The sequence below is a fragment of the Beta vulgaris genome, chromosome 2, assembly GCF_026745355.1.
Source record: "Beta vulgaris subsp. vulgaris cultivar EL10 chromosome 2, EL10.2, whole genome shotgun sequence".
NCBI classification, from domain to species: Eukaryota; Viridiplantae; Streptophyta; class Magnoliopsida; order Caryophyllales; family Amaranthaceae; genus Beta; species Beta vulgaris.
The window spans coordinates 26,817,420-26,828,183 of record NC_079203.1 but is presented as its reverse complement, the minus strand read 5'-3'; positions in this window follow the sequence as shown (position 1 = coordinate 26,828,183).

Sequence of the window (10,764 nt, the reverse complement as noted above, 5' to 3'; positions counted from 1 at the left end):
GTGGCAGATGCTCATAAAGGTAAAGTACAAAGGGCCAGAAAGCTGCAGGGCTAAAAGTATATCTCCTGAAGAAAAGTGTACTAAAGTCCCTCTCTTGGCCCAAAGGTTGTACTTAGGCCCAGCAAAAGTAGTCTGCACCTTTGTATGAAAGTGAGGTGTACTGACCAATCAATCACCTCCACGTGTCACCATTTTATTGATTAGCCAATCAGATGCTCCCAAATTAGGGTGACATCAAGGTACAGCAGTCATTTCAAACAGTATAAATAGTCCTTGATTTCAGGGTGAAAGGTACGTTTTTCAGAGCATAGTACTGTTACTCTGTCATAAATTCTTCTCTCTCTCTCTCTATTTGTCTCTCTAAAAGTTCCTTTACATCTCTGATATCTGACTTAAGCACCGGAGGGGGAAATACCACCCAAACCTCTATGGTGGGTCCCTTTTTTGCAGGTTGTTGGTCAGAACTTTGCACCGGGATTCGAGCCAATCATTGTTGTACAAGTCTCCAGTTTTAGAACCTATTTTTGGGAGTTATGATATTTAATTACTAGTTTTACACTACGTAACATTTGGCGCCGTCTGTGGGGAGACGCAGCAATGACGGCTGTCTTCATCGAATGTCGCAAGGAAAGAAGTTTTAGATTCAGGTAGAGACACTGTGGATGACGAGAGGCCACCTCGTGGACGAGACATGGCCATGCTGTCGTCCATCTGGAGGGTAGGACTGTGACTCTAGTCATTCAGGAGAATCTTGACCGTTCAGTGACAGCTGGTCACTTGGAGAATGTGTTGAATGACTTCCAGGCAAGAATGGCCGCTGTTATGGAAGAGCAGATTAAGAACAATATGTTGTTCTTTCAGCTGAGTCCAGGAGGAGAGCAGCGCCGCTCAAAGGGAGATCCCAAGAGGGTTGTCCAGGACCTAGTCCGCCACCTCGGCCAGAATTGACCAGGCCGCTTTCCAAAGGGAAGGGGCCAGCTGTTAGTGACTCTAGGAGAAAGATGGACTGGAGGTTGGTAGTCCGTCTAGGAGACAATATTCCTCCTACTGGCCACAAGATGGAGACTGATGCTAGGGAATATTTGGAAGCCAAGAGGGCAGCAGCTCAGCAGCGTTCAGCCTCTGGTTCCACTCCTTATATGAAGGATCCGTCCTTAAGACTCCCGTCCAAAACAGTGGTACGAAGCCATGGACCATCAGCTTTTCAGCCAAGGCAGGAAAAGACAGTTTTGCAGCCAATGGTGTACAGGCGTCAAGCCTTAGCTAACACCTCTTCTAATCCCGTATTAAAGGAGTACCGTCAGGAGCACATACCCATTGAGGGTCAGGTTGCGGCACTCCAGATCAATTGGCCAACTCCTTTCTCGGTCAGGATTATGGAGTCCCCTCCTTTCCCAAAGGTTAAGCTCCCGACCATTGAGCCTTTCGACGGAACTACTGATCCAGACGATCATCTATCAGCCTACAAGCATCAGATGTATGTCCAAGGGGTGGACGATGCTACTTGGTGAGAATTTCCCAACTACTTTGAAGGGGGTAGCGCAAAAATGGTTTAACAACTTGTCGCCTAACTCAGTGAACAATTTTACTGAACTCAGCATTCTTTTCACCAGTCACTTTGTGGCTAATCGTCAGGAATAAAAAACAAGCATGCACTTGAGTAAAGTCATCCAAGGCCCTAAGGAGGCATTGAGAGGTTATGTGAATAGATTCAATCTAGAAACATTGCAGATCCAAGATCTAAATGCGGGAGTGGCGTTTGATGCCTTCATCAGAGGTTTGAGACCAGGAAGCTTTAAGTTTGATTTGGTCAAGAAAAAGATCACTACTTTGACGGAAGCTTTGAAGGAGGCTGAAGCCTTCATTCATGCCACGGAGGTTTGTGCTGAGGCAAAGCAGCCAGAGGTGAAGAAAGTTGAAGAGGCTGTTCAGCCAAAGAAGAATCCGCCCAAGAAAGCTGAGACTTGGGCAATGACTTCTCTGACCACCTCGTCCAAAAGAAGTAGGCGGTCTGAGCCGGCGGCCTCAGTTAACCAATAGAGTTCAACAAAGATCAATATTCCATTTTGATGGAAATAAAGGATCAGCATGAGCTAAAGGCGCCGGCTGAAATGAAGACGCCATACCGAAACAGAGACAAAAGCAAGTATTATCACTTCCACAAAGATTGTGGTCATGAAACTAATGAATGCAAACACTTGAAGAGAGCACTAGAAGAGTTGGCTCGAAAGGGTAAGATGAACAATTACCTACCTTAGTCAGGAAGAAAATTCCAGTAAAGAGATAACCATCAAGGAAGAAAGATGGACGGAGATAGCACAGATGATGATGTCGTAATGGTCATCTCAGGAGGATTTGCGGCAGGAGGTCCAACAAATCGCGGCCACAAAAACTATTTAAGGAAGCTCAGTCAGGTTATGCTCACCAATCAGGCCGAGTCTGATCCTTTCCCAAAAATAGTGGTCAGCGAGCTGGACCGAGGGAAGATAAGGACGCCGCATGATGATCCACTAGTTGTGGAGATGAAGATTGCCAACATTCTTGGTCCCTTTCCTATTGCTGCCGGCCAGAAGAAGTTTGTAATAGTAGCTGTGGACTACTTTACAAAATGGGTTGAAGCTGAAGCATTAAGAGGCATCACCACTAATGATGTCAAAGGGTTCATTTGGAAGAACCTGATTACAAGGTTTGGAATGCCCCAGTCGATAGTCTTTGATAATGGGCCGCAATTTGAAACACCCAAGCTACGTCAATGGTTGGCTGATCAGGGAATCAAAGCTCACTTTGCCGCAGTGGCTCATCCACAGGCTAATGGGCAAGTTGAGGCTTTTAACAAGATTCTGTCGGCCGGGATCAAAAAGAAGTTGGACAATGCAAAGGGACTATGGGTAGAAGAATTGCAGCTGGTCTTATGGTCAATAAGGACAACGGCCAAGAATTCCACAGGAGAGACTCCTTTCATGATGGTCTATGGCTCTGAGGCGTTCCTTCCTATTGAGGTTGAAGAACCCACCTTAAGGGTGATGATGTACTCAGAAGATGCTAACTGGGCAGCTCTTCGGACGGCTTTGGACTTAGTTCCCGAAGTCAGGGGCAATGCCTTGCTGAGAATGCAACTATACAAGTTGAGAATGGCAAGGGAGTTCAACAAAAGAGTTGCAAGGCGTCCGTTAAAGCTGGGAGACCTCGTCTTAAGGAAAATGGAAGCGGTCGGCCGAGCCAAAGAGTTAGGCAAGCTTACCCCTAACTGGGAAGGACCCTACAAAATAATCGAAGTAGTTCATAATGGCACCTTTCGTCTGGAAGGCATGGACGGACGTCCCATTCCTAGGACGTGGAATTCTGACACTTTGAAGAAATACTTTGTTTAGGGCATCCTGCCAAATTGTAATCTTTTACTAATGCATTACAATGAAAAAGTAGAATGTATACATGTACCTTGACTATTCGTCAAGCAAACTTCATATAATACAGTTCTACTTCTCTATGACTTTGTTTGATTTGTTTGTTTAAGTTATATACTATCGTCCAAAGCTAATTAATTTAACAAAGCAAAAAGGCAATGCACCTTTCATTAGGAGGTTGGCTGAACATGTTATCGTCCTAAAATGGATAAATACATAAGATTTGGTCGGTTGTTTACTTAAAGAGTTAAACATCTCCTAAACAAGGTCGGTTGGGATTAGGACGCCTTAGTAAAGGTATCTTACTTTCCGTCCAGAAGCCAAAAACTTAGAGATGACAACCTTAGTAAAGGAACAAGTTATCTCATAATTTAACAAAGATGGACGAGTTGCAATCACTCTTAGCAAAATGTCCAAGTTATTTAAAAAAAAAATTATGGTCTTTACTCCTTCTTGAATAGAGGAAGAATATAAGCATTCCTCGTCCAAGAAGGGGGCATATAGGGGGATAATTTATAAATGACTAAGTCTTTGTCCAATGACGAAAGATTGTCCAGGTTCCGGCCGAACAAGTTATTAACTTGGGAGGTTTTTAAAATTCAAAATTTAAAACAAGTTTTGCTTGGACATCTATTGATGAACGTCCAGAAAAGAGCTAATGGGTCAGATAAAAACTGGTTGACGAATTACTTTTATACTTGTGGACATTAATAAAGGTTTTAATGCAATCGGCCAAAAGAGCTGAAAGGATCGTCGGAAGTATGTTATGACGAGTTGCTTTTGTACTTGGCATAAATATGGAATTGTAATGCAAGGCGTCTTAAACAGTAAAGTATGACACAATGGAGATTGAAAAAGATAGCTTTGTATATATATAAAAGAGATGATTACAACCTAATCTAACAACAAAGTACAAGAAGCAAAAAATTACAAGTGGCCTGCGGCCCAGAAGAGAAAGGGGAGAAGCTAAGCGTCAGGATGGCTATTATCCTCTTCGTCTTGAGCCTCAGCATCAGCTTCTTCCTCTTCGTCTTCGGAGGATTCTTGGAAGACGGGGGCCTCTACCCCTTGGATGTTGGCTTTGTGCAGGCTCTCCTGGAAGTCCAGCCGGCGTACATACCGGGGGACATCCTCTTCTTCGGCCATCATCTCGAAGGCCTGCACCGCCTAGTTCCTTGAGGTGTCTATGACGTTATTCATAGCCTCCTTAGCCGCCTCCACCGTGGCCGCAACCTCAGCTCGGAGAGTTTGATTTTTAACCTTCAGGACGAGGTTTTCTTTGTAAAACTCGGCAGCCATGGTCATGACTGAGTTTCTCTCGTCCAAAAGGTAGCGTTCCAGAGACGCTCTCTCGTCCAGCCATTCGGTCAGCCGAAGTAGATAACTTTTGTTTTGAGATTCAATATCGGCTGACCGCATCTCCCAGGCTAGCTTGGACTGCTGATGCAGCACCTCCTGCTCGGCCATTTTGAACTGAGCGAGGTCCGCAGCCGCGGTCACATCTTGGACGAGCTTTTTATTTTCCTTTCTAAGCTCCTTCGCCCAATCTTCAGTTATTATGTTGCGAGCAAAGAGCTTAAAATAGGAGGACAAACGAGTCAGGACGAATGCAACATGGAGAAAATATATGTCTAAGTAAAGAATATAAATGTCAAAAGAAAGAAATATGTACCTCGGCAGCAAGTTGAGACATGTATCCTACATGCCCTAAAGATGCTCCCCTCAACCCCTTAATGTAGGGTTCAGGAAAGCACTTGAAAAGCTCCAGCTTGAGCTTCTCGCGGTCGGACGATGACATCTTTCCAAAAGCCGGAGAAGATTCATCGTCAGAAAGAATGGGAGAGCCGTCAATAGCTGGACCCTTCCCTTTATCTGAAAGATTAGACTCGTCAGTACATCTGATGGGAATAACCACGGCCTGTTTGTTGGACGGACTCATCGGACATCCGCCAACCCGTAGTGTTCTAACCACGTTTCAATAATAAGACTCACCAGAAGAACGGGACGCCGTCCTATAGGCAGTAGGCATTTGGCCTACCAGCTTAGCCACTGGTCCAGAGAAAGCGGACCTATCTGCAGCCGCGTCCGGCTGAGAAGATTGGCTTGCGTCGTCCAAAACGACAACCTCGTCAGGTTGTGAGGCTGCAGGTTGTGAGGCAGGGCCGGCGTAGGTCACCAGGGCCAGAGAGCCAATCTCGACCGGTTCCTCCTTGGCCTCTTCTTTGGCCGAAATATCGATCACGACCTTAGGAATCGGCCGTGTCGATTTCTTCTTCTTGGCTGTGAACCCCTTTGCCTTCTTAGAGGGAGGAGCTTCATTGGTTCCAGCCGGCCGCTTCTTTGCTGCTGCCTTTTCAGCCAAGGCTTTGGATGTTGGGGCATTTATCTGAAAGATTGGAAAGATGTAAATTAAGTAAAAACTCAGAGGCCCTTCAAAGAGGGAAATCGTCCAGAACAAATCCGGACGTCCTGCTCATCATGGAGGCAGCTCGTCAAGCCATCGACTGGACATGTTGCACTTCAAAGAGGCAGCCCGTCAAGCAATCAAACTGGACGAGTTGCTCCTCAAAGAGGCAGCCCGTCAAGCAATCAAACTGGACGAGTTGCTCCTCAAAGAGGCAGCCCGTCAAGCAATCAAATTGGACGAGTTGCTCCTCAAAGGGGCAGCCCGTCAAGCAATCAAATTGACGAGTTGCTCCTCAAAGAGGCAGCCCGTCAAGCAATCAAACTGGACGAGTTGCTCCTCAAAGGGGCAGCCCGTCAAGCAATCAAATTGGACGAGTTGCTCCTCAAAGGGGCAGCCGTCAAGCAATCAAACTGGACGAGTTGCTCCCCAAAGAGACAGCTCGTCCAGCCTTCATCTGGACGTGTTGCTATTCAAGAGAAGCAGCTCGTCCAGCCATTGCCTGGACGTTTTGCTCTTCAAAAAAAAAAAAAAAGGCAATCTTACCAGTGTGTCCGCCCTCTTTTCGGCACATGACTTGCTGTATTCCTTCCAGAGGGTATCTGCAAATCTGGACGAGCTCATGTCTCATATCCAAGATTTTCTCAGTTTACTTCTGGCTGAGTTTGCCAAAAGAGAAATAAGGAAGTGAAGGTCAGACGAATGATAATTAGGACGGGAAATTAACTTGGAAAGTTTATCGATGATTATACCTCTGTCCTCGTCCTGCCGTAAGCCGGCAGCGACTAAGAAGTTATCGTGGTAGAACATCTCTTTAAAGGGGATCCAGTTGGACGGACCCTTGAAAGAGACGCCCTCCATGGAATATTCCGAAATCCGGAAATACTCCACCATCTCTTCGGCCGAGTTACTTTCTAACTCTAATAATGAAGCCATCCGTCCAGTGTTGGTATTGGATCGGCTAAAATAACGAAGCCGATTAGCCATCACTTTATTGGGTGCTTGGACGAATAGGAACTCACCTTTCCAAGAATGCATCTTGGATGTTTTATCCCAGGATGTCAAGAATCCTTGACGGTTGCATACACTTAGCCAGCTTCCCTCAACGGTTCTGGGAACCTTGGCAACATAATGAATATGGGTGAAGGCGGCCAGAGAATGGTCCTTTCCTTTTAAATTGCAAACGGCCAGAAAAGTGAGGATGTTTTGCCTGGAGTTTGGGGAAAGCTGATTATGTCCTATGCCATAGTAATGAAGAAGCTGACTGATGAAAGGGTGAAGAGGAAAGCGCAGGCCGGCATCTAATGCCAAGCGATAAACAGCAAAATGTCCCGAGGGGGCACTAAGTATGGTATCCTCTCGGCCAGGGAGGACGAATTGGTATCCTGGCATAGGCATGGCCAGTGAGAAAGGTCTAAGGTCCGAGCCTAATCGTTCCAGCCAAGTATTATCGGCCAAGATAAATCTAGGGTCAAAAAGAGGACATAGCCGCCGTCTTATTTCAGACGAGGTTGTCGACGGCTCCTCTGAATCACTGGCAGGATTGGAAGAGCTGACCGTCTTTGGCTCATCCGAGACCGTCCTACGTATGGACGGGCTAAGATCTGGGGAGCCTCTAATTTCTTGTTCCTCCTGGACGTATTCAGGGGAAGGACTCGGGGTTGCTGGACGAGCGCTCCGGACTTCGCGCTCACCCTCGTTGGGAATCCGTCCAGTGGATCCCTCCATTTCTGAGCTGGAGGCCGGCAGGTTAACTCCTCGTCTGACACGAGTTGTTTGCTTGACGCGCGCCAGATTACCCTGCACAGGTAAAGACTGGGTCGTCTGACTTTGCCGGCCATGAGAAAAGAAAAAGAATGCATGACCGGCCAAGATGGGTCCAACTCTAGAAGATGCCGGTGAAGATTGGCCCTCTGTTCTAGGGCTAGTACCAACCCTTGAGCGGTCGGGATTGTTCGATGAAGAGGACGAATCCATTTTCTTAAAAAATGCTTGGAAATATACAAGAAAGGAATAAGGAAATACCTGTAGACGAAAGTTCAGACGGTAGTCAAGGACGAGTTGAATTCTCGGACGAGTGAAGTAGCAGTTGCAAGAGCTTAGACGGGAGTAGTTTCTCTCTCTAAAAGCTCAGTAAAAATTGCGGAGTCTCTCTCTCTAGAAAATTTCTCAGCAATGTTAAAATGATTCCAGGAGCGACTAAGTCACATATTTATAGAGGGGTGAAAATGACCCCCCATCCGGTAAAAAATAACCGTTGCTCTCATGAGTTGACCTGTGGAGACCGGCAAAATGGCGCCTCTTTTTTGAAAAAGAAAAAGGGCAGTTCCAGGTCGGTTAAAAGAGGAAGATTAACCGTCTTGGCGCCTAGAAAATAATAACTCCCTCTTTTAAGGGGTAAATGTTGTAGCCCAAAAATCAAGGGCTATTAAGATGACAAGTGGCCTCATCGGAGTCCTACACGTGGCAGGTGCTCATAAAGGTAAAGTACAAAGGGCCAGAAAGCTGCAGGGCTAAAAGTATATCTCCTGAAGAAAAGTGTACTAAAGTCCCTCTCTTGGCCCAAAGGTTGTACTTAGGCCCAGCAAAAGTAGTCTGCATCTTTTTATGAAAGTGAGGTGTACTGACCAATCAATCACCGCCACGTGTCACCATTTTATTGATTAGCCAATCAGATGCTCCCAAATTAGGGTGACATCAAGGTACAACAGTCATTTCAAACAGTATAAATAGTCCTTGATTTCAGGGTGAAAGGTACGTTTTTCAGAGCATAGTACTGTTACTCTGTCATAAATTCTTCTCTTCTCTCTCTCTCTACTTTCTCTCTCTAAAAGTTCCTTTACATCCCTGATATCTGACTTAAGCATCGGAGGGGGAAATACCACCCAAACCTCCAGGGTGGGTCCCTTTTTTGCAGGTTGCTGGTCAGAAGTTTGCACCGGGATTCGAGCCAATCATTGTTGCACAAGTCTCCAGTTTTAGAACCTATTTTTGGGAGTTGTGATATTTAATTACTAGTTTTACACTACGTAACAGACCTCTAGGACGATCTTTTGCTTTGCACACTAGCTTAAACTACTCCTTTGACCCCCTAACTTGTGGATAAGGAAGGACGGCTATAAGCTTCAAAAGTTGCTCGAGATTTCCCTTGCCTTGACACCTCTTATAAGACGAGGACCTTGATTTTGTGATGCCCTTTCTAGTTTTTATTCATGCATTGGTTTCCTTGAGATTGTTAATTGCTTGAGGACAAGCAATTGGCAAGCTTGGGGGAATTTGATAAGTGGACTTTAGGTTCACTTATTTGCATTTAGTTTAGGTCATTTAGATTCATTTTAGGCCACATAGTTTCCTTTTTCTTCCCCTTTTTCATCATTTCTCATATTCTCATACTTAGCATTTAGTTTTAGTTTGTTTGCATATTGTTAGGTTACATATAGGTCATTTCATTTGCATGTGCATCGATCCCCCCTCCCCCATCTAATATTTTCTTGGAGTGTTTTGAAGCTAAAATAAGCAAGGAAGAGGCTTCAAGCAGAGGAGTGGGCGCTCCTGTGGAAGAGGAGCGGGCGCTCCGTATTATGCGAAGAAACAAAGGCAAATGGCAGTAATTTGGAGCGGCCCAAGAGCGTTCCAGGAGCGGGCGCTCCAAGCCTGGAGCGGGCGCTCCATGTTGCAAGGAGCGGGCGCTCCATGTTGCAAGGAGCGGGCGCTCCATGTTGCAAGGAGCGGGCGCTCCGTCGTCCAGTTCTCCTTACTTTTGGCAGTAGCTTTGGAGCGGCCCAGGAGCATTCCAGGAGCGGGCGCTCCATGTTGCGAGGAGCGGGCGCTCCGTCGTCCAGTTTTCCTAATTTTTATTTCATCTTTTACAGTTTTGCCCTTATTTCTACGGGGTATAAAACCAATTTTGTAATAATCCTAATACTAAGCTTTCAATTTCTGAATTAATTAGTTATAATTAGAGAGAAGTAGAACTTAGAGAGAGAAACTATATCTAAGCTTTTGAATGTGAGTTATTGAAGCTATTTCAATGGAGTTTTGCATTTGATTTTCATCCATTTTTGAGTATTTCTTCTATCTCTTCTCTTTATTACTTTTAAACTTGTTTTACCTTGTTTTAGTATTGATTATTAGTAATTAGTGATGATTAGCTTATTAAATATGATTTTCACCATTGTTGCTTCATCATTGTTGCTTCACCATTATTGCTTCAAGCTTTTTATTTATTCCTTTCCATGGCTAGTGAGTAGATTAGTAGCTAGGGGAAGGGGATGGCCTTGCTAATCATGTGTTGGCCTTGAAAGTTAAGCTTGGTGTAATACCCCAAATTTTCAAAGATTATTTTATTATTATTTATTAAGATTTAACATTTTGTTTTCCACTTAAAATTATTTTATGATAATGAGATTTCAATTGTCAACTACGTTTATTAAAATAATAACTTCATTTAGTTTGATTTATTTTAACAAGTTTCAACTAAATCATTGACTTATTATTCATTTCATTATTAAACTCTTTATTTGATTATGGATACTCTTGTACAAATTGCCACCCATGTTAGTCCATCCACATTAATAATCCAAAGCCCAATAGTCCATAATCCATGTGTCCTTTAACCAAAAAGAAAAAGGTATTTTAAAAAAAAAAAAAACCAAACAAAAAAAAAAAAGTGAAAATCAGTTTTTCACCATCTTCCTCCCCCCCTTCCTCTCTTACCAATTCAACAGTAAAAGAGTCAAATAAGTTCAGCAATTTTCAACCATTGTCAGTAAACTTCAATCTTCCCAACCACATTTCAGATTTCTAGGGGTAAACATTCAAGAAGCTACTCCATAGCCTCACTTCCTCCATTAATGAGGATTGACCAAGCTTCCAAAAACCAGAAGATTTTCTCTATAAATAGCAACCCAAACATTCCATTGCTCAAGCAAACAAATTAAACTTCAAAGGTTTGCT